This window comes from Lissotriton vulgaris, chromosome 3_1, assembly GCF_964263255.1.
Source record: "Lissotriton vulgaris chromosome 3_1, aLisVul1.2, whole genome shotgun sequence".
Classification (NCBI taxonomy): domain Eukaryota; kingdom Metazoa; phylum Chordata; class Amphibia; order Caudata; family Salamandridae; genus Lissotriton; species Lissotriton vulgaris.
The window spans coordinates 1,509,315,609-1,509,340,836 of record NC_141689.1 but is presented as its reverse complement, the minus strand read 5'-3'; the positions used below and the strand labels follow the sequence as shown (position 1 = coordinate 1,509,340,836).

The window sequence follows — 25,228 nt, the reverse complement described above, 5'->3', positions numbered from 1 at the left end:
TGTTGTAAATATTTTTGTCCACCCTAAGCGTGGAAGGGTATTCTCAGATGTGAGACCCTTGCTCATTGCACCATCAGGATTCAAGCAAACCGGGCCGAAGACGGCTGTAATGCCAGAAACCGGTCCCCGGGAGCTTGTTTCCTTCCCAGTGTAAGAATTGGCTTTTGTAGTTTGGTTTGCCCTGTTCCCATCATGCACTGGGACAGGAACAGACTAATTTGCATACAGCCAGGTTCTGAAACTGGGATGGTGCAGTGAGCTAAAAAACGGTGTTGGATCTAGCCCTGATCTCTTGACTGGGTGAGAGCTTTCTGCTTAATTCAGAGACTCTGTCCCTCACCACCCCTTGTTGTAAATATTAATTCCTGACTGAGCAATAAGCTCAGAAAGGGGGGAAAAATAAACATTAAACAAAAGGGGACTCAGTGAGGAGCCCTGAGGGACTCCCCACTTTAATGGACGGCTATTAGAAGTGTAGGGGGGAGTAAACACCGCCTGTGTCTGATTAGATAGAAAGGAGGATAACCAGTCTAAGGCCTTACCTTGAATGCCTTTAGACCGAAGACGGTCAAGCAGGACGGGGTGAGAGACGTGTCGAATGCTGCCGAAAGATCAAGCATCACCAACACCGCTCTCGAGCCCCCGTCCAGCTTCCATCGCACAGAATCAGCCATCTCTATTAAGGCAGACTCGGTACTACAACCTGGTCTGAATCCATGTTGCGAGTCATGGAAAAGGCCATGGGTTTCAATAAAGCCTGCTAGTTGCTGATGGACCAGCTTTTCAAAAACCTTGGCTGGGGCCGGCAACAGGGAGATGGGCTTGTAGTTGGCCGGTTCATCTGGGTCTGCATTGATTTTTTTTAGAATAGGAACTAATTGGGCATGTTTCGAGGAATCCGGAAATATGCCTGTCCTAAGGGAGTCATTCCAGATGCCATTCAGTATGGGATTAAGGAGGGTGGCCAGTGCTTTATACTGTTTGGCCGGCCAAGGGTCAAGTGGAGAGCCTGATCTACATTTTGAGAGTTCTGCCAAAGAGCGATCTAGAGTGATCTCCTCAAATTCTGAGAAAGCAGGGACAGATACTGGGTAATCCGCGGGTTTTTCTTCAGAACCTGGATTAATACCGCGGGGAAAGGAATCATAGATGGTTGCAATTTTTTCCTCGAAGTAGTCAGAGAGGCGGGTACAGAGGGACTGGGACACCGGGGATTGACTTTTAAGGGCCATAGGGTCGGTAAAAGTTCTAACTGTATTAAAGATTTCCCTACGAGAGCCTTGTGCTTGATTAATTTTATAGGTTGATTAGGAGTGGCATACACAGGGCTGGTCCCTGTGTGGTCCCGATGAAGAGCTTGGGGTAGGCTCGAAACATGTTGATGTATACAAAGAATCAGCAGCCCATTATAGTTAGTTTTATTTGTATCACACCCCGTTTTTAGACATACCAATCTAGGAGCAACATTAAACCTAGTTTTATTCGGGGGTCCGAATGATAAGGTTAAAAACAAGACGGATGTGGAGCTCCTCTTGGAAACAAATGTGGAGGCGGCATAAATGTCTTCCCGCTGTACTCAGAATCCGTGTGGGTGTGTGACAAAGGAAAATAGGGTCAACCTGTTTCGCGCTTCGTATTGGTCCATAAGGGATCCAGGTGTGCTTCGTCAGGACCGTGAAGTGAAAAAATATAAGACAAAGTGGACAGGGATCAGGGGAGAATCGCCCTGTATACCTGCTATACCTATGATCAGGTGTTGGTGCGTCTCAGCGCCGCTAGGTATGTGTAGTCCAAGTTCCTATACCCAAATCCCAAATTCAGAGGGGTGGGCCACGTCGGCGCTCACTTAGGTTATGAGGGAGAGTATACTCGCTCTTCCCCATTGACGCCCAGTACCTGCCTGTCCATCTGTGAGTCACTGGTAAGGTGTGCCTTTCGCATAGTGTGACAGTGAGTTCAAACAACCAAAGGAAAAACATCTGAAATAAGTAATTTACCCATAAAACTCCCCCCTACCTGCTTCCCTGTACGGCGGGCTTAGAACTACCCCACCTTCCAAAATTGCAGAGCGGCGGTTGCCTTAAATTAGGTATAAAATCAACTGGGTAGACCAACCAACACTGCCAGCTTAACCAGCCCTCCTTCCCCCTGCGTACTTCTTTGGTGACTGGCAGGTCCTATTGGGTCCTGTGTCTGGCCACCATGTTCGGCCAAAACACCGTTTGACTATGATATCCCCTGTAGTAACCTTTGACGTGAATCCCGCTTGCGGCCAATCTTTCTGCGACCTCAGTGATTGGTGTCTGCCCGTTCCCCTTTTGCCTCTCCATTAAAGGGTCCTTGCATTTCCTCACACAACATCATCGGCTTTGGTTCCCCTGAGAGTCCAGTTGGCATCTTCCCACATCTTTTGCAGCAGTATTGGGTGTAAGGCTCCTTCCCTGCTGCCATCCAACCAGTTCCAGGCCTCACCCAGGAAGTGAAATACCATGTCTTTCCTTCAGCTGCAATGCTCAACTTCGCTGGGAACATTGTGGGATAGTTCAGATCTTGCTGTAACAATACCTTTTTGAACTCTTCAAATCTGTGCCATAACTTCTGCGTTCTGAGTGTAAAGTCTTGGAAGATGTTGATTGTGGAATTCTTGTATTTAAGAGGCGCACTCTGCCGGAGGTTGTAGGATCACACCTCAATTCCGCTGATTGAACATTTGGGCTATATTAGTTTGTGGCGGGGCACCCAGTTGGGGCAGGGGTATGTGGGCTCTCTGGGTGCGTTCAATTGAAAAAAGTTTTAAAAGTCCCCTTGGCTTTAGTTTGTTTATTATTAGGCCCTCTGAAAAGAGGTCCACGATGAGGCCCTCTACTCTCTCCGGGACCCCCAAGATGGTGATATAATTTCTCCTCAAAAGGCTTTCAATATACCCCAGCATGGCCCCAAACCCAGCTTCATCAGTTAGAAGCCCCTAGGAGTGTGACTTCTGTGGTGACTGAGTCGATCTTGGAGCCCAGTGAGCCCTGGACACCCAGAATTGCCTCTAAGATGTCTTTGAGGGTAGGTTCCACCTTATTTTGGGTTTATGTCAGCTTTCTGCCCTAGGGGCCCCGCACTCTTCAGGGCATCAGTTGGTGAATTGAGTAGGACATACCTCTCCAATTTAGACGGCTGTGTGCCCTTGGTGCCCCTGCCTCCAGTAATTGTAACCCCCTAAGTGCTGCTTCGACACGCTCTTCTTTGCAGTCGCTGTTCAATGGCTGTGTTTGCAGCACTCATGGGAGTCCTGTTTTCTGCGGGCGCCTCTCTGTCTCAGCCACATGTCTCTGTGGTTCCGCTTCCCATTGCCCACCCTGGGCACTGGAAAGGCTTGTGCCAACTGCCTCCTCGGATGCCCCCTTCTTCAGGGCAGTGCCCTGTGTCACAATGCTCCACTCTGGCTCCCCGGACCCGCTCATGCCACGGAAGGTTTGCGCAAGGCCTTGACTCACTCATTGCCTCTCCCAGTGCCTCCGAAAGCGGATCTGGAGGGACATTGAGCCACTTTCTCAATCCATTTTGGTACTCTCCCTCCATGTCTAGTATCCCTTTCTTTGTCATTGTGTTGCAGGATGAATGTTTTCCACTGTAGCATTTAAAATAAGAATTGTTTAGAATTGTCATATTTATTTTTGCTCAATTTGCTAGAGCATTATTTTTTATTTTCATTCAATGAAGAACATGAATCCCCTCACACTTTTTGAGATAACAAGCTTACAGCTGGCCCCCGGGGCTTGTCTGTTTGCTGCTGGAGACAAAAGCAGAGCCTCTTAAATGGCCATCATTGTAATCCTGCTCCCTTCACAGCCCCCTTCCACCCCATCCCTACGTAACATTAGTGCTAGCTGTGATGCTCAAAGCAGCACCATCTCTTACCTAAGCCTCACTGTCACTTCAGAGATTCAGAATGGGAGGAACCTCAGCACACATCTGTGCCTACTCAGTCTGGCCTGTTGTCCTACTGCAAATGGCAATGAGCCAGCCAGCTCTGTGCTCAGTTATACTGATCTCTGATGTCTGCTCTATGCCTGCAGCAGCCTTTCAGGTTGAACGCCAGTGGCTAATCTGGCAGAGCCAAATTGTGTGAGTTTATCTACAGTCGAAAAAACTGCCCACCAGCTGTCTTTTGTGACAGGCCCATTGGGTAATAGCCAACTGCCCTCACTGCCAATATGACCCTGACTGCTCCTTCATGTCTTGTGTCAGACACAGGCACCCATAATAATACATAGAATTTAGAGAGTCTGGTGGCAAATGCTTAGCCTACCGACTGAAGCCATATGTGCCACTTTTTTCCATCGAGCTCTCTTTGGACAATTAGTGGAGCTAGACTGCAGTGGCTGCAACACGCAGTATTGTTGCTTTGATGTCCTGCTGTGTATGGGGATTCATTATATGATGGTCTTCCTCTCCTGTTGCTGTTGTATGTGTTCTTACTGCATCCTCTATGCACTTTGTGTGTAAGGTATTGATTATGTGGGGTGGTGCTTCTCACAGCAGTGAACCCTGGGCCGGTCTCCAGGCAGGAAAACCCACAACACAAGCACAATAAGGAGCGAGATCTCTGCGCCTGTCTGTCATTAACCTTCTGAAGCAGCAATTAAGAACAGACAATGGGGAGGCCTGGCCTAAAAACGTCCTCACATTGAACAAGAGAAACCACAGCGCCACCCCTCACCATTACCATTCACCAAATGGCAGTGCTGAAGAAGAAATATCCAGTCATGCCTTGATAACAAAATCTTCATGGGATATCTTAAGGGGACCCTTCCTCCAAGCACCTCACTGCATAGGGTCACCACCCTCCATTCACTTAAATGTAGGTGAAACACTTCCGCGGTCTGGGGGAGCTGTCCTCATCCTTATGTTGTGCCATGTTAAGTCATGGACATCCAAGGGGATTCGATTTTGCTTTTCAAAGTAATACTGTGGGTCAAACTTTAAGAGTGCACATCAAAATACATTCTCTCCAGCATTGGGAGAATCTCCTTTTTTCAGAGTTTGCATTATTTAAATGTTATATTCTCTCATGCTGCTATTATCATGAGGTTGCTGCTTCCTTCAAGAGCAGCCTAAAGGTCTCAGTATTTCCCTAGATATGCTAGATTTTGCATGTGCTGGACTTAATGTTTCCTACCCCTGAGCTGATTACCTGTCCTTGATGAAGATGTGGTCTAGCGGTAGCCTAGTAGCGGATAAACTGTTCACCTACTCTAGTGCCTTTGAACGTACCTAATGAAGCCTTAGCTCACATGCATATAATGGTGTTTCTTTTTACAGTTTGACATCCGTATGCTAATTCACATAGCCTTTTTATTCCCAAAACCCTGCATGAAGCTCTACCCTCTCCCTTTCTTTCGAATTACTCTCTCCTTAATTTTCATACTTTGCCTACCTCCGCTGCCTGAGCACAGCCTACTTTTTTTCACATGCATGTTTTGCCAAATCTTTTTTTTATTATATTTGTGCCAAATTTCTCTCTTTTCGTTCCAAAATTTAAAAAATCACCTATGTTTCATTGAAAAGCCATACTTGGAACCTAACGAAGTCCAAGGTGGTGGTTGCTCTTGAATCAAATTGGAGGTACCCATACGAACCTCCTCTCATACCTTTGTGCTTTTTTAAAGACCGGCTGTTCATAATTATATGGTGGGATCATTTTAAGAGTCTGTTTCAAGCAGGTTTGTGCAATTTCTCTGTAATATGGTGTGTGTGTGTACATACATGTGTGTATGTGTGTGTGCATATGTATGTGAATGTATGTTGGTATTGCAGTTGCCTCTGATCTTTTTTATTTTTTTTTGCTGAGCCATTGGGCTCAGTGTAACATCAAACGGTAGAGACTGACGATGGACTCATATGAAGTGGTAACTTCCTGATTACTTCATTGTGATCTTTAGTCCTGTGTGTTCTGACGGGTATTTCTGATCAGGGATTCCTCAGTATAAGACTGTATCCAGAAGTATGTCATAGCGGACCTCCTGCATGACACTAGGTGGCTCAGTTCCTCTCTACATAGATTTTGTTCCTCCCCAGAAGTGTCTGGGCAGAAGGCCATATAAGCACCACCCCTGCAAGCTGACACAAGTTCTTTTCTTTCCGCATCTTCATATGCAGATCCAGAGTTCTCTTCTCTTAGGTTGACAAATTCCTTCCAAAATATTTTCCAGTGAGGAAGAGAATGATGTCCCTGGTGATGACTACAAGGTTCAAACTGTGTTGTCAGAAACAGATGTCGGTGATGGATACGCACAAGGTGTACCTCTGGTGTTTGCGCTCCGGACATGACTCTAAGTCATGCGAATAATGCGGCATTCATACCCAAAGGTGATTTGGGACCATGAAGCTTACTGTATATCACCGAACACCAAAAGAAGTCACCGACCTTGCATAAATTCTACTGCCTCTCTAAGTCGAGGGTGTGGACTCATTACCGCTCTCAAGGTCGCCCTCGCGACAGGTCCTCTTTGCAGTTGAGGTCGTCCAGTAAGTCCAAGTCTAAATTGAAGAAAAAATACAAAAAGTTGAAGTGGAATTCAACCCCTAGCCCGCCACTGTGTCAAAAGTGATGTCAGGAGGGCGTAAAGGCACCAGTTGATCTCATTCCTGATCCCTGCTCTAGAAGCCGATTCCACAACTGGTACCACTGTGCCCTGAATTTCTCAGGCCATCTGCGTTTCTACAGCAGATTGAGGTCTATAAGAAGGTCATCCTTCTTATTTTTGACACTTGTTCAACTCTTGCTGTTTGTGTTCCTTGAACCCACTTCAGGTTCTGCACTGACTCGGGTGCCGACTTTCATTCAGGCTCCAAGATCTGCGCTGGTACCTTCTCCACCTACGCTGGTCTCAACGTCACTACTGGTGAAGCTTTTACCGACTCCGGTGTCTGACTTCAAACCGAATCCACTTTGACCCCGACTGAGGTCATGTCTTGACTTCACTCCAGCGTACTTGGTCCCCATATGCTCTGGTTCAGACAAAATACTTTCTCATAGACTTCATCATCTTTTTGCCTTGGATTCTGATCAACCGGATAATGACAATGATGATATATAAATGGACTTGCAGAAGGACTGTGGACTCGATACGTCTCCTGACAAAGGGTTGGTTTCACCCTTTAGATGCCCAACAGAGGAGTGTGCATCCTTTGCTGTGGTGACTAGATGTGCAGCTGCAGTCTTCCCTGGACCCTTACTTACATTTAATGGAGCCCAGACTAACATCCTTATGGATACCTGCACGACGCCTTGCCCATGCCTGCTAGTAGTGAACAGGCAAGTGGCCATGCGCCCCTGACTGGGGCCGGACTGCCCAGACTTTCTTACATCGCACCAGACTAATGAGAGTTTGGTTTGACACACGTTTTTTCCTTCCAAACAGTTTGTGACCCATAGTGGGATCTTAATTTGGTCCTCACGTTCCGCATCTGTACTCCCTTTGAGCCAAAGCACAGCTGCTTGTTGACTTTGCTGACTCTAAAGACTGTCTTCCTTATTGCAATCACTTTAGCTCGTCACGTGAGCGAACTTCAGACACTGTCAGTGCAACTGCCCTACACCACCTTTTTTCAGTACAAACTGGTGCTGGGGACTCTGGAGGGCTTCTTACGGAAAGTATTGGCTCCTTTCCACAATGGGCAATCCGTGACTGTTCAGCATTCTCTGCCCCACCTCACTTCTCGGAAGAGGAGGTGATGCTCCAACGGTTGGACCCCAAAAAGCTTTAAGCCTTTATATTGATCGTACTAAGGACCATCAGATGGACAATCAGCTTTCTCTAGGGGCTTTCTGGGAGGGCTGGCAGCCCATGCCACCAGGGCTAAGGCTACCACCACTGTGTTGGCATGCAGAGTTACTGTCTTTAATATTTGACATCTGCCAGTCCGCGATATGGGCATCGTGCACACATTCATAAAGCAATACTGCTTTGACAACCATATCTGATTTTGCCCGTTATGTCCTGCTAGATTTTCTGGTCTGAGCCCACTCCACAGCCCCTCCACCTTCTGGAGGTACAGCTTTGGTATCTGTTCTTAATGGGAGGAATGTGGTGTCAGACGTTTCCTTCTGAAGAAGAACTTAACTACCTTCAGTAATGCTTTTTCTGGTGAATACTCTATCGAACCACAGATTCATTACTGCCCTTCCACATCCACATTCTGTGGAGTGGCCTCTTTATATCATCTAAAAAGGTCACAAATTAAAGATCTGCACCCTGGACCATGCAATAGTTTTTCGCTCCGCATCCAAAGATATGGAAACAGTCAAGCAAGAAACTGACGTCAGTGTGCAGGGATGGTGGTTATTTGCAGCTGCTCTCTGTCACTTCCCGGGCATTACTCAGCCAACACGGTGACAAGCAATGTTAACTGTCGGTGTGCTGAAGCATTGCTATGAAAAGTTCACAGATTCATGCTGGCGCCTGGGGAATATTGTAAAGTTGAGGAACCTGTGGTTAAATAGAGTATCCACCATAAAGAGTGTTACTGAAGGTAAGTAACATGGTCATTTTCAAACTACAATCTTTTGTTCTGTGCCTTTGAAATATGCCTTTTTAAGTGGAGCCGGCTAAATTGTAACAGTGAGCTTTGGAGCACAGAAGTTGCTGGTAGGAAAGATCAATCTTGAAATCCGGTTTCTTTTCAATTGTAATGGAAATATTAGTATTTATTTATAGAGGGAGGCTTAGTGTTTCACTTTGCATCCTAGAGACATTGGTTCCAATCCAATATAATGTGATTCTGGTGCACTTGTTTTTTTTTCCTGGTTCCTCAAATTGCAAGTTGTGTACAATAGATATTGGTGATCAAAAGTATAACTGTGCTGTGTAGGACGCTCTAAATAGTTATCAAAATAACCTATCACATTCTGACTTCTTCCATATGGCTGCATGTGGGTGCCATGAGTAATGTAAGGCTCTCTGATCAGCACATAGTGTCTGAGATGCTCCTGCTCCAATCAAAATGCTCTCTATAAAGCTAGCCTGGCAGATGAGGGGTGATACCCCGATACTTTTCCCAGGATGCTTGTTTCAGGTCCAGGGAAAACCTGGCTTGGCAGTTCGGACTGGACTGTTCCCATGAGGAGCAGGGTCGAAACTATGGTGGAATTGTGAGCAAATGGATTTAACCCAGATTAGGGTGACCAACCGTCCGTAAATTTCACGGACAGTCCGTAATTTTGTCTGTCTGTCCGTTGTCCGTGAAGGATTCTTTAACGGACGCCATTTGTCCGTAATTTTAACCAGGCACAGCTTGTCCCCTCCTCCCTTCTTGACTCCGATGCTGTATGAAAGCTCAGACCCCCGCAGTATTGGAGAGGCACAGCGGGATGGCAACCCTCACACCTCCAGCCCTGGATGAGCTGTTAAGAGGTGCTTCGAAGGTGACTGAGAGGGAGGGGCTGCAGGTTCTGGAGCAGGGGGCATCCATTCACATGCAAACAGCCCTGAATGCGTCTTGTATCTGCTATTTAGAGGGGGGCTCACACATTCCATTTCTACCCAGGGCCCCAAACATCCGAGACTCGGCCAGATTACACCCCTGATTACACCGAGGCAGCACCTGCTTCTCTTCACCGAGCTTAATTACTGTCACTAATTTGTAAGCAAACCTCGGTTCTTCAAACATGCTAAATGTAATACAATAAAGAAATGGCACAATCGCACCCACACTGATTAACAAAGTATGGAGGACAATCAGTTCAATCAGTTCTCTTAGAGTATCTCCTGTAAGTACTGTATATCACAGTGGGGGGTGGCATTTTGGACAGAGAGTCTGTCTTCTGTTGTCTTGTGCAGGAGGGGGCGAGAAGCCCAAGATGATACTAGAATACTGCATGCCCACCCCTGTGCCCACCCTGGTGGATCACGTTCCCTCTCCTGTGATGACTCCTGCTCCTGTCCCCCCATGTTGTGGCTCCAGTCCACCCCCGCCTGCGATGGCTCTTGTCCCCCCCTGTGGTGGATCCTGTCTCCGCCCTGGGTGGCTTCTGTCCCAGTCCTGGAACGGCCCCTGCAGCGAGGGTGAAGTTCTTGATGGGCCTCTTCTCAAAAGGGCTCAGCTCAATATTAATATGGAAAGGTGGGCGAGTAAGTAAGTGAAGGGATGTGTGAATGGCTGGATGAATTAGTGAAAGGGTGAATGGATGAATGAAAGATTGAATACATGGATAATGAGGGAGGGTAGATGGATTGATGAGTGAGGGGAAGGATGGAGAGAAAATGTAAATAGCTGGATGTATGGGTGGAAGGGTAGCTGGATGATTGATGAGGGGAAATATGGATGAGGGGAAGGATGAGGGATGGAGGGGAAGGATGATGGATGGAGGGGAAGGATGGATGGATGGATGGAGGGGAAGGAGGGATGAGGGGCAGGATAAATGGATGGGATGGGTGAGGGGAAGGATGGATGAAAGGAAGGAAGAATGGATGAGGGGAAGGATGATGGATGGAGGGGAAGGATGGATGGATGGATGAGGGGCAGGATAAATGGATGGGATGGATGGGTGAGGGGGAAGGATGATGGATGAGGAGAAGGATGGATGGATGGATGGAGGGGAAGGATGGATGGATGAGGGGCAGGATAAATGGATGGGATGGATGGATGGGTGAGGGGAAGGATAGATGAAAGGAAGGAAGGATGGATGAGGGGAAGGATGATGGATGGAGGGGAAGGATGGATGGGTGAGGGGCAGGATAAATGGATGGGATGGATGGATGGATGGGTGAGGGGAGGGATGGATGAAAGGAAGGATGGATGAGGGGAAGGATGGATGGATGACGGGAAAGGATGGATGATGAGGGGAAGGATGGATGGATGGATGATGAGGGGAAGGATGGATGGATGGATGGATGATGAGGGGGTGGGTGAAAGGATGGATGATGAGGGGAAGGGTGGATGGATGGATGATGAGGGGGTGGGTGAAAGGATGGATGGATGGATGATGAGGGAATGGATGGATGATGAGGGGGGGTGAAAAGATGGATGGATGATGAGGGGAAGGATGGGTGGATGATGAGGGGATGGATGGATGGATGATGAGGGAAAAGGATGGATGGATGATGAGGGAAAAGGATGGATGGATGATGAGGGAAAAGGATGGATGGATGATGAGGGGAATGACAGATGGATGGATGGAGGGATGATGAGGGAAAAGGATGGATGGATGATGAGGGGAAGGAAGGATGATGAGGGAAAATGATGGATGGATGATGAGGGAAAAGGATGGATGGATGATGAGGGGATGGATGGATGATGAGGGGAAGGACAGATGGATGGATGGATGGATGGATGGATGATGGGTGGGTGAAAGGATGGATGGATGGATGGAGAGTGGGTGAAAGGATGGATGGATAAGTGGGTGGGTGAAAGGATGGATGGATGATGAGTGGGTGGGTGAGAGGATGGATGGATGAGTGGGTGGGTGGGTGAAAGGATGGATCAGTGGATTGGATGGTGGGTGGGTGAAAGGATGGATGAGTGGGTGGGTGGATGGTGGGTGGGTGGATGATGGGGGTAGGTGGATGAGTGAACTGATGGATGGATTGATGGATTGATAAGTGCAAGGGTGAATGAATGGAGATATGAGTGAAAGGGTGGGTGTAAGGATGGATGAGTGAGTGAAATGGAGGGTAGACGGACAAAAGGATGAATAGATGTGTGAAGGAGTGAAATGATAGATGGATGAGTGATAGGGGCAATGGATGGATTCATGAGTGGATGAGTAGATGGATGGATGGGTGGATGGATGGATGGATGGAAGGCTAAGTGAAAGGGTCGATGGAGAGAGAAAGGGAGGATGGATGACTAAAAGAGTGGATGGGTTGAAGGATTAGTAAGTGAAAGGATGGCTGGATTGGTGAAAGGGTAAATGGCTGAATGGATGAGTGAATGGATGGATGGGATGAAGAGTGGATGGATAAGTGTACAGATGGATAGGGTGAAAGGGTGGATGGATGGATAATGGAGGATGAGTGAAAGGATGGATGAGGGGATGGATGAAGGGATGGATGAGTGAAATGATAGATGGAAGGATACATGATGGATAGGTTTGCAAATGGTTGAATATGTTTGGAAATGGCTGGGCTTACTTATATACTATTGTGCGACCTCTGATGTGTCTGTAAAACGTACCTATTGTCCTGAAGGTTTGTCCTGAATTTTGACCTCCTGTCCTGAATTTGTGTCCTGAATTTTGACCCTTTGTCCTGAATTTTTACACTCACCGTCCTGAATTTGCACCAATGCCAGTTGGTCACCCTAACCCAGATGTCTTGACTGGGGGTAAGTGGTTGAAACTTTCAACACTCTGTCCATCATCTTGTGTTCTCTATAAAGTACATCACTGATCCTTGTATTCTCTACATCAATAACTCACACTCAAAAAGTAGGGATTGGTTGTCGAAGACTTGGAGATGTAGAGGTGGGCGAGGTGCTGAACGCTCGAGCCGGAAGCATGGCTCTGGTTCAGTCGAGGTCCCATTGGATCCTGGAGCACATAACGAGCCGAACTTTCGACCACATTCGCTCTACCCTCATGTACAAAGAGGTAAAGACAAAGCATTACAAATTCGGGTTAAAAGGAAAGACAGATATCATTTGCTGGCTGACTCATACAAATTGATACCTGCAAACCTGGATACATCACTGCTTCCCTTCTTAACAAAATTGTGTGACCTTAGGCACATATTTCATTTTACCAATCCTCCCGTTTCTTTGCTATCTCATATGAAAGCACCTTCAAATATGTGAGCTCAGTCAAAAACCTATTGCGTGTGATGTAATAATAATGTCATGCGCGTGCTGCAGTAAGCATGCACGCATGTCTCGTTTGTGTTGGTATTCGATACACGTCTCTGGTAGCTGTCAATGCTTGGTCGCCCCCGGCCCCCGTCTCTCAGCACGGGTTAGGTAACGCCTTGGATCTCTTTACATAAGCTGCTGCTGCTGCTGGGACAGGGACCTGAGACGGAGGCGCCCCCGGCCCCGCCCCCGCTCCTCCCCCGCCTCGGGCTGTACTAGAGGCGGCCGCGCGGCCGGGACACGAGGAGGGACGCAGACTGCAGCAACGGCCGCCGGACACCTGCCGCTCGGGCTCTGAGGCAAACCCGCCGGGCGGACACCCCCTGCGAGAGAGAGCCTGGTAAGTGAGGGAGGGCCACACTGCACCCCCCGGCAGAGGCAGCCGGGCATTCCCAAGCATGCTCGCTCTACACAGCGCTCTTGATACAGACAAGTGCAGAATTACTGTCGCACCACACACCACAGCCAGCTCAATTCACAGACACCCCCTCCCCCCACCAGGCTCACTGGAGCACCCACCCTGGGAAATTGCGCGTCGTGGCCTCCCGCGACCCTCTGTCTTCGTTACCTCAGCTGAACCGTGTGTGCCGTATTCAGAACACACATTTGGTGATAACTTGTGCCCCTCTTCTGTGCTTCCCGGTAGATGTTCCTGTCTGTGAGTAAACCTCAAGTACCGGTTTATGTCCGTGGTTTGTACTTTCCAGGCCAGACCTAAAAGTGCTTGAAAAAGAGCAAAGTGACCGCATGCCATGGACCCCCCCCCCTCCTTTATTTTTATTTTTTACTTTTTTCCCCAAACATTATTATTTCCCCATCTTTAGTCTTTAAAAGATATTTGGTATCCAGTGCACGCGCTTAGAAGAGTGAATACGTCGTCTACGCGCTCGTGGGTTATTATCTAATGCACAACAAGATGAACCATACATTCCTATTTCTAGAGAGGGCTGGACAGGCTTTTTGTTAATGTTCGAAATGCACCAGACGGTCTACCGCACCACAGTGGCGTAACGAAACTTGAGGGGGCCCCCCTGCAAAGCACATGGAGGGGGCCCCCGTGGCGCGGCCCACCATGCCTTCCCCCCGGCGGCGCGGCACACCATGAACCACTTTGCCCTACCACGCAGAAATCTAGCATATTTTTCTTTGAAACCTCCAACATTTAAATAAATTGCCTCTATATTGTCTTTCTGTAAGGTCTAGTGAGAAAGTGGGAAACACTCAACATACACACTATGCCATTTGCAACAATCCTGTCAAAAGCAGATTATTTAACGGAGGCAGCAATCAGAACAATGCCTAGGAGTGATACTATTGTCTCATCAACTGCCTATGGCTGAAGAAAAAAGAACAACTATGAAGGGTCTGATATAGAATACCTTGAAACTTTGAAAGAGGCCCCTTACACTTCAGGGGTACACGTCCTCCTAATGCAAGCGCACCACCTCACAACCTCCCACCTTACCCGGCACACAAGACATCCAACGCTGCGGCGTGCCAGTACCACTCACCATCTCCTGGCTATTACCAACCCCTGGTCCTTTGGAATGATACCTCCCAGTTCACACACCCACCCTCTGCCTTCCACTCCCCTCCCTTCACATTTTATTTTGACCTCACGAACAAACGTTCTCCTCTTATGGGCTGCTACCACCCCACAGACGCCCATATACCCCACTTGTGCTCCCACATTCCCCCCCCTGCACCGTTCGCACTATGCCCATTCAAAGCTCTACGCACACCCCATCCTGTGATGATGCGCCTCCCAACCCAGGGCACACCCTGGACACCCAGAGCGCAAGGCTAGCCAGGACAGGGGCCGGGGCGGGGTGCCGGATAATTTATATTATAAAGGTCCCGCAGGTGACGTCGGCACGGACTTACTTCCGTGTCTTCAGACAGTGATGCGCCACCCCAGGGCACACCCAGAGCGAGAGCGCAAGGCTAGCCAGGACAGGGGCCGGGGCCGGACAATGTAAATTATAAAGGCCCCGCAGGAGTCAGGACAGGTGCCGGGACGGACTTACTCTCGACTTCAGACAGTCCTGTGTGCCGGGCAATGTAAATTATAAAGACCCCAGGTGACGCCGGGACGGACTTACTTCAGTGTCTTCAGACAGTGATGCGCCACCCCAGGCCACAGTGGCACACGCATACCCAGAGAGCAAGGCTAGCCAGGACAGGGGCCGGGCCCGGGCCGGCCGGGCAATGTAAATTATAAAGGCCCCGCAGGAGACAGTCAGGACAGGTGACGGGACGGACTAGTTCAGTCATGGACGCTCCCTGGAAGTAAAGAATCACAAAGTACAGCATACGTTTACTTTTTGTTACTTCTCAATATTTTACCAGTGCAAAACATTTTTTTGTGCTGGAAGAAAACCCAAAATCAACATGTTATGCCAGTTTGCCTCACGTTTGGTGACTTTGCAGCAGTTCAAAGTGCTGATAAACCTTGCCCTACTTGTATACTACGTGCTTACGGTCGCAGTCTGCAAACAGCAAAATAGAAAACTCATCGTATGCATATGATATGGTGCAATAACTCATTATATACGCGGGGTGTCTCAGAATCACAGGTAACCTACAGAGTGTCTGTCACATCTCAAACATACATTAACGCCACGACAAACGTAGAAGACGTGTAAGAAATTACACACCACATTCGATGGAGGTGGCCAGAGCTCTCTGTAGAGAACACGTTGAACATTTTAGACAACTTTGTTCAGTCTAGACTTCAGACAGTCCTGTCTGCCGGCAATGTAAATTATAAAGGCCCGCAGATGGTGACACTTACTTCAGTCTTCAAATCAGACAGTGAGTGATGCGCCACCCCAGGGCTCACACACCCAGAGCGCAAGGGGCAGTCGAGCGTGTAGAGTCATTTAGGGTTGATATTATCTGAATGTACCATCATGTTTAGAGGCTGCTTAGATGCAGGAACGGAAATCAGTATGAGAAAAAAAATCAGTGTATTTGAAGAAATCAGTAATTCACATAGATTGTCATATGCAGGTATTATGGAACATAATTTACAGGAATGACGTAATCCTGGTGAAATTACACATAACCTCGATTTACAATTGGTATATTCAGCCAGGCCCAGCCTCAGTGAAGAGTCTCACTACAAACAGGAGAGCTGCCTACAACCGCTGCTGACTCTGGGACCTCCCACTCGAGTCCAAAAGGGGTCTTGATTGCCCACGGTCCAGAGAATGGCTGGTTGGTGTTTACACTGGTAGTCCATTCATGACCTTTGGAGAATGTGCATGGGTTTTCGAGGAAAGGGCGCAGATAGCAGTCCTCAGTGCTGAAGAGGGATTTAACAAACCCTTCCTCCCAGCACTCACCAGGCACCTGCGTGACGCACCTCTCTCCGACGGCTACAGCATTTAGCCGGCAAGATCCTATTTTAAAATAGTACATTAACCCCATTCAGAACATATCGACATAATAAAGGCGGCTCTCGGCGGGCACTCCCCCGTCTTTCGGTTCTTGAAGGCCCAACACGCTGAGCCGCCTCACCTCACCCCTGCCCTCCGTGCACTGATGCCCTGGCAGGGAGAGGCCGGTGCTGTTCCCAGGCCTCTCAAGTTCAAGCCCAGGTGCTTCAGCCTGTATTGAAGATGAAGCAGGGACCCAGAGTCTGCAAGGCCCGGGCTCAAAAACACTCAGCTCCAGGTTGACCTGCACCATTGGCTGTCAGCAAGGGGAGCATCATTGGGGCATCGTTATTAACATAACATGAGTGGCTGTAATGCACATCCAGGAGGTTGTCTTGACGCTCAATAGCAGATGTTTATTGTTACCCAACTCAAAAGTACTAATTTTATCGACCTCAGAAAGATGAAAGGCTGAGTGGACACGCTGGGATTTGAACTTGTGACCAAGAGGCCGAACTACGCCCCTAGGTGTCGACTGGGCCACAAGACCCAGAATTTCCTCGCTCCTAGAGGCAGTCCAGTTTGTGTTGGCGCTTTCTAAATGGCTAGAATTACTAACATTCTATTTACAGCGCCCCTCTCGTTACAAGTCTTCCGGGGAGAGGCTAGCCAGGACAGGGGCAGGCCACTTCAGAATGAACTACAAAAGAGCATAAAAGCACGTCGTTAGCTAGATGGAAGAGCTCAGTCATTCAAGCAGAGTCAATTTAAATATGGTGCAAATCTCCGCTCACTGTTCTACAGTAGCACCGCCGAATACAATTGACAGAAGAGTGTCTCGTGTCTCATTTTGAGAAATGACTGGCACAATTACATCACACTTGAAAAACGGAAGAACTGTGAAGCGGCGCAATGAGACTGGCAAGAAAGATTCAGATGGAAGTGTCTTTATATTACCCAGAGCCTCAGACCTTGTTAATCGTGGCGTTTGCAGAAACCCGCTGCGTAACTGTCTATGTCTGCATCATAATTGTGTTTTTAGAGTCCGACAATAGAAATCTGGTAATGAACCAAGAACACAGAAAAGCAGTAAATGCTTGGACCAACAAGGAAGCACGTGTATTTTGCAGAAACACTTTGGTATACTATTTGATAAAGTCTCCTCTTGTAATTTGAGCGTGGATGTGAGTGTGAAAATGAATGGACGAAATAACAAAAGAATGATAAAGTGAGGATGTGTGGTGGGTGCTGGGTGATATTTGAGTACCGGGGATGCAGTTTTCGGAGTGCCCCTTTTGATCCCCGCCTCACATGCAGCACACATCCACTGTTGGACAGCCGGGGCCGGGCACGGGCAATGTAAACTATAAAGACCCCGCTCGCAGGACAGGTGACGGGACGGTCGGACTTACTTGTTCAGATAGTCCTGTCTGCTCTGCCGGGCAATGAAATTATAAAGGCCCCGCAGGTGACGGGACGGACTTACTTTTCAGACAGTCGTGTCTGAGCGTGGGCGGGCCTGGCTTTGTCTTCTCTCTTCGTCTTCTTGACTATGGCTTGGCTATGAGATTGCGTACCCCTGATGCCACACGCCACGCACACACCTTGCATTTGCCTGTTTGCGCCGCCGGCGATTGCGCATGTGCTGTGCCAAATGTAATGAGGGCATTGGTCACTCACCAGCCAGCCCTGCCCCCACCGCCCGCCCCCAACGCGCATAAGCGCGCGGCGGAATTAGAAAGTGAAAGTCAACTGAGGGAGTAAACATTCATTCACCCCTGTCCCAGCCGGTACTGAAAAGGCATTCAAATTCTTTTATGGTGTGCGACCCAACCTCCGTGTTCCCCAGTGGCCTGTGGTGTTGGATGTTCACCCTCGACAACAAGATAATTTTGGAAATTTGCTACACCTGCACCATTTCGAAGACTCGGGCGGCGGGCCCCGGGCCGCACCATTACAATTTCGAACTTGAAAGACTCACTCTGACACTGACGGAGGGCCCCGGCCGGGGCCCCCGCCCACACCATTTCAAAGACTCGCTGGGGCCCCCGCACCATTTCAAACTAGCAGGGGCCCGTGCTGCGCACCATTTTTGTCACAGCCTAGCTTAGTGTGCAGTGCGGCAGATCTTACGTGTTGTGAGGGTGAGGGGCCCGGCCGGGGGCCCCCGGAGCACAGGGCCCCCCCCGCACTGCATGGGCTGCGGGGGCTTGTGTTACGCCCCTGCCGCACCATCCACCATATATATATATATATAATATACATCACAGTTACGTGCACAGTTAGAGTGGTCATCTCCCCATCCCAGTTATTTAAAACTGCTGCAAGGCCTAGGGATGTTTGTGATAGCATAACACATTCTGGGTGTTGTAGTCTTGTGCTTCCAGTGCACTAGCTGGACTAATCCCTGAAGTGATTTGTTAAAAGGTGAAAATGTAGATTTTCAGTACTAGTGTAATAACTTGGAATGGTGTGGTCACCCTATTTACAGTTCGATGCTTAATGAGGCAGTGCAATGGTGATAGAGATACCTGACATGGCCAATCCTGAGTAGGAGTATATGTATTTATAAAAAAAACAAAGGATGCAGAAACGTTACAGTTAGGTTCAGATTTTATCATTTTAGACACCCAAAGTGATAGAAATCAGCATTTATAGTTATCTAATGTAACTATAACTCATGTCCTAAGGTAACTAAAACCCAAGCCCCTACCATGCACAGTTTTCTCATCAATTTTTTCAACAGCAAATGTTGCAGTGATCTTATCAGTGATGGTATAGAAGATGTCATGGGTGATGTAATATGTGAGGTAATTAACAGTGCATGGCGGGAGCGCAAGTTATAGTTACCTTATGGCACGAGTTATAGTTACTTGAGATAAACATTTTCACAAGTTTATAAATACATTTTATTCACACATTCCTACTTGTTATATAATTTAAAACTAAAACTTTGAAAATTAAAGTAAGGCAACCTAAGTAGTCATTCTATAAATACAATGCACCAAGTCTTTCTATATTTTACATTCATTTTATGGATCTTCAGATCTGTTGCGAATACTCAGACAAATAAAGGGTCTGCTGGTAATATTGCACACATTCAATATTAAAATAACAACACATTTAATACAAACATATGTGTTTGCAATTTGTATAAGTGTATCACTGCCTGTGTGTGAGTGGATGTGGGTGTGTGAATAGTGTTTGGGTGTGTGAGAGGGTGTGAGCAGCTCTGAGTGGGTATGTGGGTCTGTCTGTTTTGTGGATGTAGTAGTGGTTTTGAGGGTGTGTGAGTGGCTTTGAGGGTCTGTCAGTGGATGTACGGGTGTGTGAGTGGTTGTGTGGGTGTGTTAGTGTGTTACTGAGTGTGCAAGTAGATATCTGGATCTGTGAGTGGGTGTATTTTTTTTTTAAATTGGGGTCTGGATCCGTGGTTCCTCTCAAGACAACCCGTTTTTGGACACTAAGTGGATCATCACTGACCCCCCCATGAATCCCATGGGGTCAGGGAACCTCTACCCTGAAACGTTCTAGCACTTTTACATTTTATACCTCCCCCCCCAACCCTTGGAACTGTAACTCGATGCAGAAAATGGTGGCTGCAACTTTCCTCTTAGGTTGGGACCAGCCAATCCCAGCATTGGTGTAGGCGCGTGGATCAACAAATTCACCCGGATTGCGGAGGATCCGTGTCTCTAGATGTCCATAAACCTTTTTACTTGAAAAAATTCAAAAACCACTGAACAGATTTACAACAATTACAAAAAGCAGTCTTTCAAGACCCATATCTAGCGTTCTGCCAAATTGAGTGTAATTCCATTCAGTAGGTCGGGCTGTAGTTTCTGTCTAACATCCATATGGGAAATTGCGAGGGAAACACATGTTTTGGGATCCCCATTTTTCTCGGCCCCCCGCTTGACGGATCACCCTGAAACTTTCTAGACAGCAGCTGAAGTGACTAGCACACTAGTTTTGAAATTTTTATGAAGATTCATCAAAAAGTGCCAAAGGTATTAGCAAAACAAAAAACGCTTTTTCTATGGAACCTGGGTCCTAACTATAACTACCTACTTGCGACTGCCAGTAGGTGATATATATATATATATATATATATATATATATATATATATATATATATATATATATATATATATATATATATATATATATATATATATATATATATATATATATATATATATATATATATATATATATATACATAATACATTGGGTTTCTGCAATCTCTGTATAAATGCACACCTCTACTTTCTTTAATAATTGGTGACTAGTGATGCTCTCAGGCATTGATTATAAAGAAAATACTTGAGAGCTCAACTGTAGTAAGTGATTGCAGCTGAGTTCTGATGTCAGAATTCCTGTTGCCAGAAGCCAAGGTGAAAGGCATATCACATCTCTCAGCAGCTCTTTACATCAACAGAAAATTAAACTGCTGTCCTTTCTTCTTCTATGTTTTTCTATCTTTCAGTGACTAGCAGAAAGAACATGAATATTTTTTACATTCGTTAGATAATTATAGAAAAGTTGTAATCTTTCTGCATGTTTCTACACATTGTGAGTTACTGCAGCTTTTTTTTCTTAAACTGACTTGTATTGAACTGTTTCTAATATCTTTTAGCAACAAATATCTAATAGGTTTTTGATGTGTTTAATTTTGTACTTGAGGCCCTATTTTAATCTTTCATTTTTGCAAACATCCTCTCTCTTTCTGAAAGAGCTATGCACAAAGGTGTTAAGTGGTTTGTGGGGAAAGTGATAGTGTGGCCATGTATTATATAGGCTAAAGTACTCCCTGCTGTTCATAATAAAGATATTGCAATCACCTCAGAGTTCCATAACTTATAAAGAAACAAGTCCTTCATCCCCATTATTCTATATGGTTATGGAGCTCCTCTATGACATGCAATATCCTTATAATGTACAACAGGGGGTACTTTATCATCTGTCTGTCTATGTATCTATATTTTAATTTGAGCACTGTCTCGCTTAAACCCCAATTATTGGGCTATGCATATCACACCTAATTTTCGTTTTCCCAGTATCGATTGCATAATTTTCTCTTACAGGAGCCTGAGCAGAAAATGACTTAGACTACTGCAAAATGGTGTGCTACTACTGCCTGCAACATTCCTCGCATGACTATAGAAACTGCATGGACAATACATTGAGGCAGTGCCTTTTTTATATACAAAGGCTTACCTAGTGTACGATTTTTATGCAGCCCATTACCCAAGCACAGTTTCCATAAACTAATTATCACTAGAATTACTTGTGATAAAGATTACGCAGTTTCACCCCCCCCCCAATCCTGAAGAGCGCAGTCTGAGACAGATTACGTAAAATTTCACACACACTTTAGAAAGTACTGTGTTCCGTTGTTTCAGGTGCCCTGAATGAGGGCTCCACAACGTGGGTTTATCTAATTTCTGTATGTGCTTTGATTCTCTGATCAAGTAGAAACATGTGAACATTTACAAGGGAAAGCGCTTTGAGACTACTTTTGAGACTACAGTCGTAAGGCTACCTAAATATTGTACAGACTAATGCGTTGTTTTACCTTGAAAAAAAAATAGAGGCTTATTCTGCCTGCTTATGAATATAACCTTTAACTAATCCCAAAACTTAAAAAAAAACACATGTACATGGCTTTAGATATAATCTACGCATAGAGTGTATTTTACTTTCAAGAATAAAGAAGACACGGGTTGTGACCTGCATGTTAAAGAAAAAGCGCTTCAACACCCCATCACGGGTAGCAAGCACTATACAAATGCAATCCTTTTTGCCTTCTCTATCCCTCCACTATCCTTCTTAATCCAAATAAATGACTAAAATATCCACCACTCAAATTACTTTCATATTTTCACTATACTAATTCACCACTAATCCTTTCTGGGTTCTGAAGTAGCGTTCTACTTGCCGAAAAAGCACGTCAATACCCAATCAAGAATAGCAAGCGCTATATAAATGCACACCCTTTCCCCTCTTCTATCCCTCCACTATCCTTCTTAATCCAAATAACTGACTAACATACCCACCACTCAAATTACTTTCATATTTTCACTATACTAATTCACCTCTAATCCTTAATGGGTTCCGGAGTAGAGTGCTACTCACCGAAAAAGCGCTTCAACGCCTCGTCAGGGGTAGTAAGCGCCATATAAGTGCAATTACAATACAATTACAATATTGGTGATGGGGTGCAGAGATTGGCAATACCCCCCTCCTTCCCTCTGTTGCTTCTCTTCGTGGAAGGGTTCATAGCTGAGCACCAGTGACACACCCAGTCTGCTGTTTCCACAGGTCGAGTGTCCATGATTCAGCTCCATCTTGAACTTTGACTCCTAGGTTACCAAGATTACACCCTAAGCAAACTAACATCTGGCCGGAAGGATTAGATTTTGAACCATGTTTGAGCATTGCATGCATTGCCACTGCACGTTCAAAAGAGAATGGATGTTCATAAATTCGTGTTGATGGTATTATTTTAGTTTTAGTTGCCTGGAATGCATTAGTAGGAACAAAGTACATTCACAGTGGCAGCCTTTGCTCTTTCGGTGAAAGTGACCAGCCCCGTTGTCACTATCTCTGATCTGTCCTATTGATTGAAGCCAATTTCTCACAGCTTCGAAGAGTAAATGAGTAACGTGAACCTGACTCTCAGCTGCCGGATCCTGGTTTTTTATCAACAAAGCTCACAGAAAAATGATTTCCACATCATAGGGCAGGTGAGGACATGGATCATTTGTTCTTCACGGAGGGGTTTGTTCAAAAAGTCAACACAAACGGAGGACACCACGGACGACATCATGCACACTTATATAGAATGCACTGAAACAAAATACTAGCTACTCGCCATAAACTGATCACAGCTAACACTTGTTGCCAGTGGCGAGTTGTGAAATTCAGGAATAATGATACAGGTTGCCCCAGTATTCCTGATTTCTCCTGCTTTCACTTCAACTTCTATTCTTTTGTTTTGGGCCCAGTCCAGTGCCACATTTATTTGATCGATGTTGTCCCTTAATTTGCTGGCAGGATAGCTCGGTGGGTTGATCGGCGGCTGCTGGTTTCTGCATGTATTCTGTAGATTACCAGCGTTATTCTCAGTGCCATTACAGCCATTACTCCTTTAGCGGTCATTATAAGTACAAGTCAGAATGGCTAATATTAACTTTGTTTTAAATGCTTCATATATATCGGCCCGTGGCAAGTAAAAAGTGCCACAATATTTAGCTCACCAAATTTTTTTTCGACTTCATATGGCAGGTGATAGCTTGGATTATTTTTTCTTCACAGAGGGGTTTGTTCAAGAAAGACAACACAAACGGAGGCACACTATTATAGGTTGCAACTCAACAAAATACTGGATACTGGCCATTCCGGCCATACACTCTCTCACCTCTGACACTTGCTGCCAACCGCGAGTGGTGAAATTCAGGAATTATGGTACAGGTTGTCCGAACATTCTTCATTTCACCTACTCTCACTTCAAGTTCTACACTTTTTTTGTGTTCAAGTAGTTTTTATTAGTTAGAAATAAAAAAAGAGGCATACAATCGTAAATACATGCGACACAGATAAAATCCATGTAATACAAAATGCACATGAGAAAACATTTGATTATACAGAACAAATTGGTATGGCAAAGTCAGAACATATGAGGAAAGACACAGCAGAGAGATGCGTCCGCAATATAAACAGTCAGCACACATGTCATCAAGAGCCTTATAACCAGTGAAAACTAAGTATAATGTAAAGCAGTACCACGCGAATTAACAGCATGTGTATCGCCTATGATACCTATAAAGCCGGGGGGAAAAGGAAGGAATGAAGTCAAGGCATAGTTCTATACTTTTGTATTGGACCCAGTCATGTGTCACATTTATTTAATCAATGTTGTCCTTTAATTTGCTGGGAGGATAGCTCGGTGGGTAGATCCGCTGTTGATGGTTTCTGCATGTAGTCTGCAGGTTACCAGTGTGATTCTCAGTGCCATTACAGCCTTTCATCCTTCAACGTTCTTTATAAGTACACCGAAGTTGGGCCATTATTAACCTTTTTGGAACAGTTATAAGCCTGTGTCAACTAAAACGTGCCAAAATGTAATATATATATATATTTTTATTTCACATCCATTGTCATATCAAATGGAGAACAATAGCATCTGTGGATGGAAAGACCTGTACGAATTAAAATGTTAGTGTCTGGAAAAAAAAGTAACTTAATGGCCTTGAGAATGTGGCATTGGGACAATGAAAGTCTTCCGAGTTATTTGTTAAATGGACCAGAAGTGCTCTTGGTGGCGTCTTGCATGGCTGTTGTATACTTTTCAAAGTCCCCATAAAGTAATAGAGAGACATACTACCTAGACTAGCCTATTAAAACGGCATATGGGAAATACTTTAAGACAGTGCAGACAAACGGAACGTTGTCTGGTAGGAACACAATTCATACAATACTCAGAGGTATTGAACTGCTTGTTATTAAAAACATTGCGTTTTTGCATTAAAAATTGTCCAGCATCATCGGATCAGTGAGCCGACCTTTTTCGATTTAAGTATGCAGCAGTAATGTGATTTGTAGGAGTGGGGAATTTTAGTTGTCAGTTTAAATACATTTATAGAGTAAATTGCCTAATGAGGCAAATACTTTGTGGAAATTTGCGATTAGTTGTAATTCAGTTTTTAAAGGTGGTTAGGAAAGTATCAAACTAAGGAAGACAAATATTGAATTTAAAGGATTGAAGGAAGAGAGCGTGATGGTTCGGGTGTCTGAAATCTTGCTTAGATCCCAGGGCTGTTAATCCAGTTGGATTTTGTAAACCCAAAGAATTCGAAAGTGCTCCGCGTGCATGTTTGCTTGAATCTCATCAGGCTGACTAATTACTGCATTTTCTGAATCTTTTCCAGATGTATCAGTCCGGCCCAGTGCGCGATTGGGTCAACAGCAATTATTTTTTACGGGATAGCCTTCTTCTTTGTGGGTTA

At 45.9% G+C, this 25,228-nt stretch overlaps 1 protein-coding gene across 4 annotated transcripts in view; it reads left to right on the top strand.

Annotated features, from left to right (window-relative positions):
- The window catches only part of LOC147728083 (broad substrate specificity ATP-binding cassette transporter ABCG2-like), a 756,857-nt gene that overhangs the window by 338,085 nt on the left and 393,544 nt on the right, over positions 1–25,228 (top strand). Inside the window, exon 1 of one of the 4 annotated variants that reach the window (XM_086961969.1) lies at positions 12,870–13,177. The exons of the other annotated variants lie outside the window; for them this stretch is intronic. The gene's annotated coding sequence lies outside the window, so the exon portion shown is untranslated. Of the gene's footprint in view, positions 1–12,869; positions 13,178–25,228 lie in introns of those variants that run through there. 4 annotated transcript variants of the gene reach the window in all.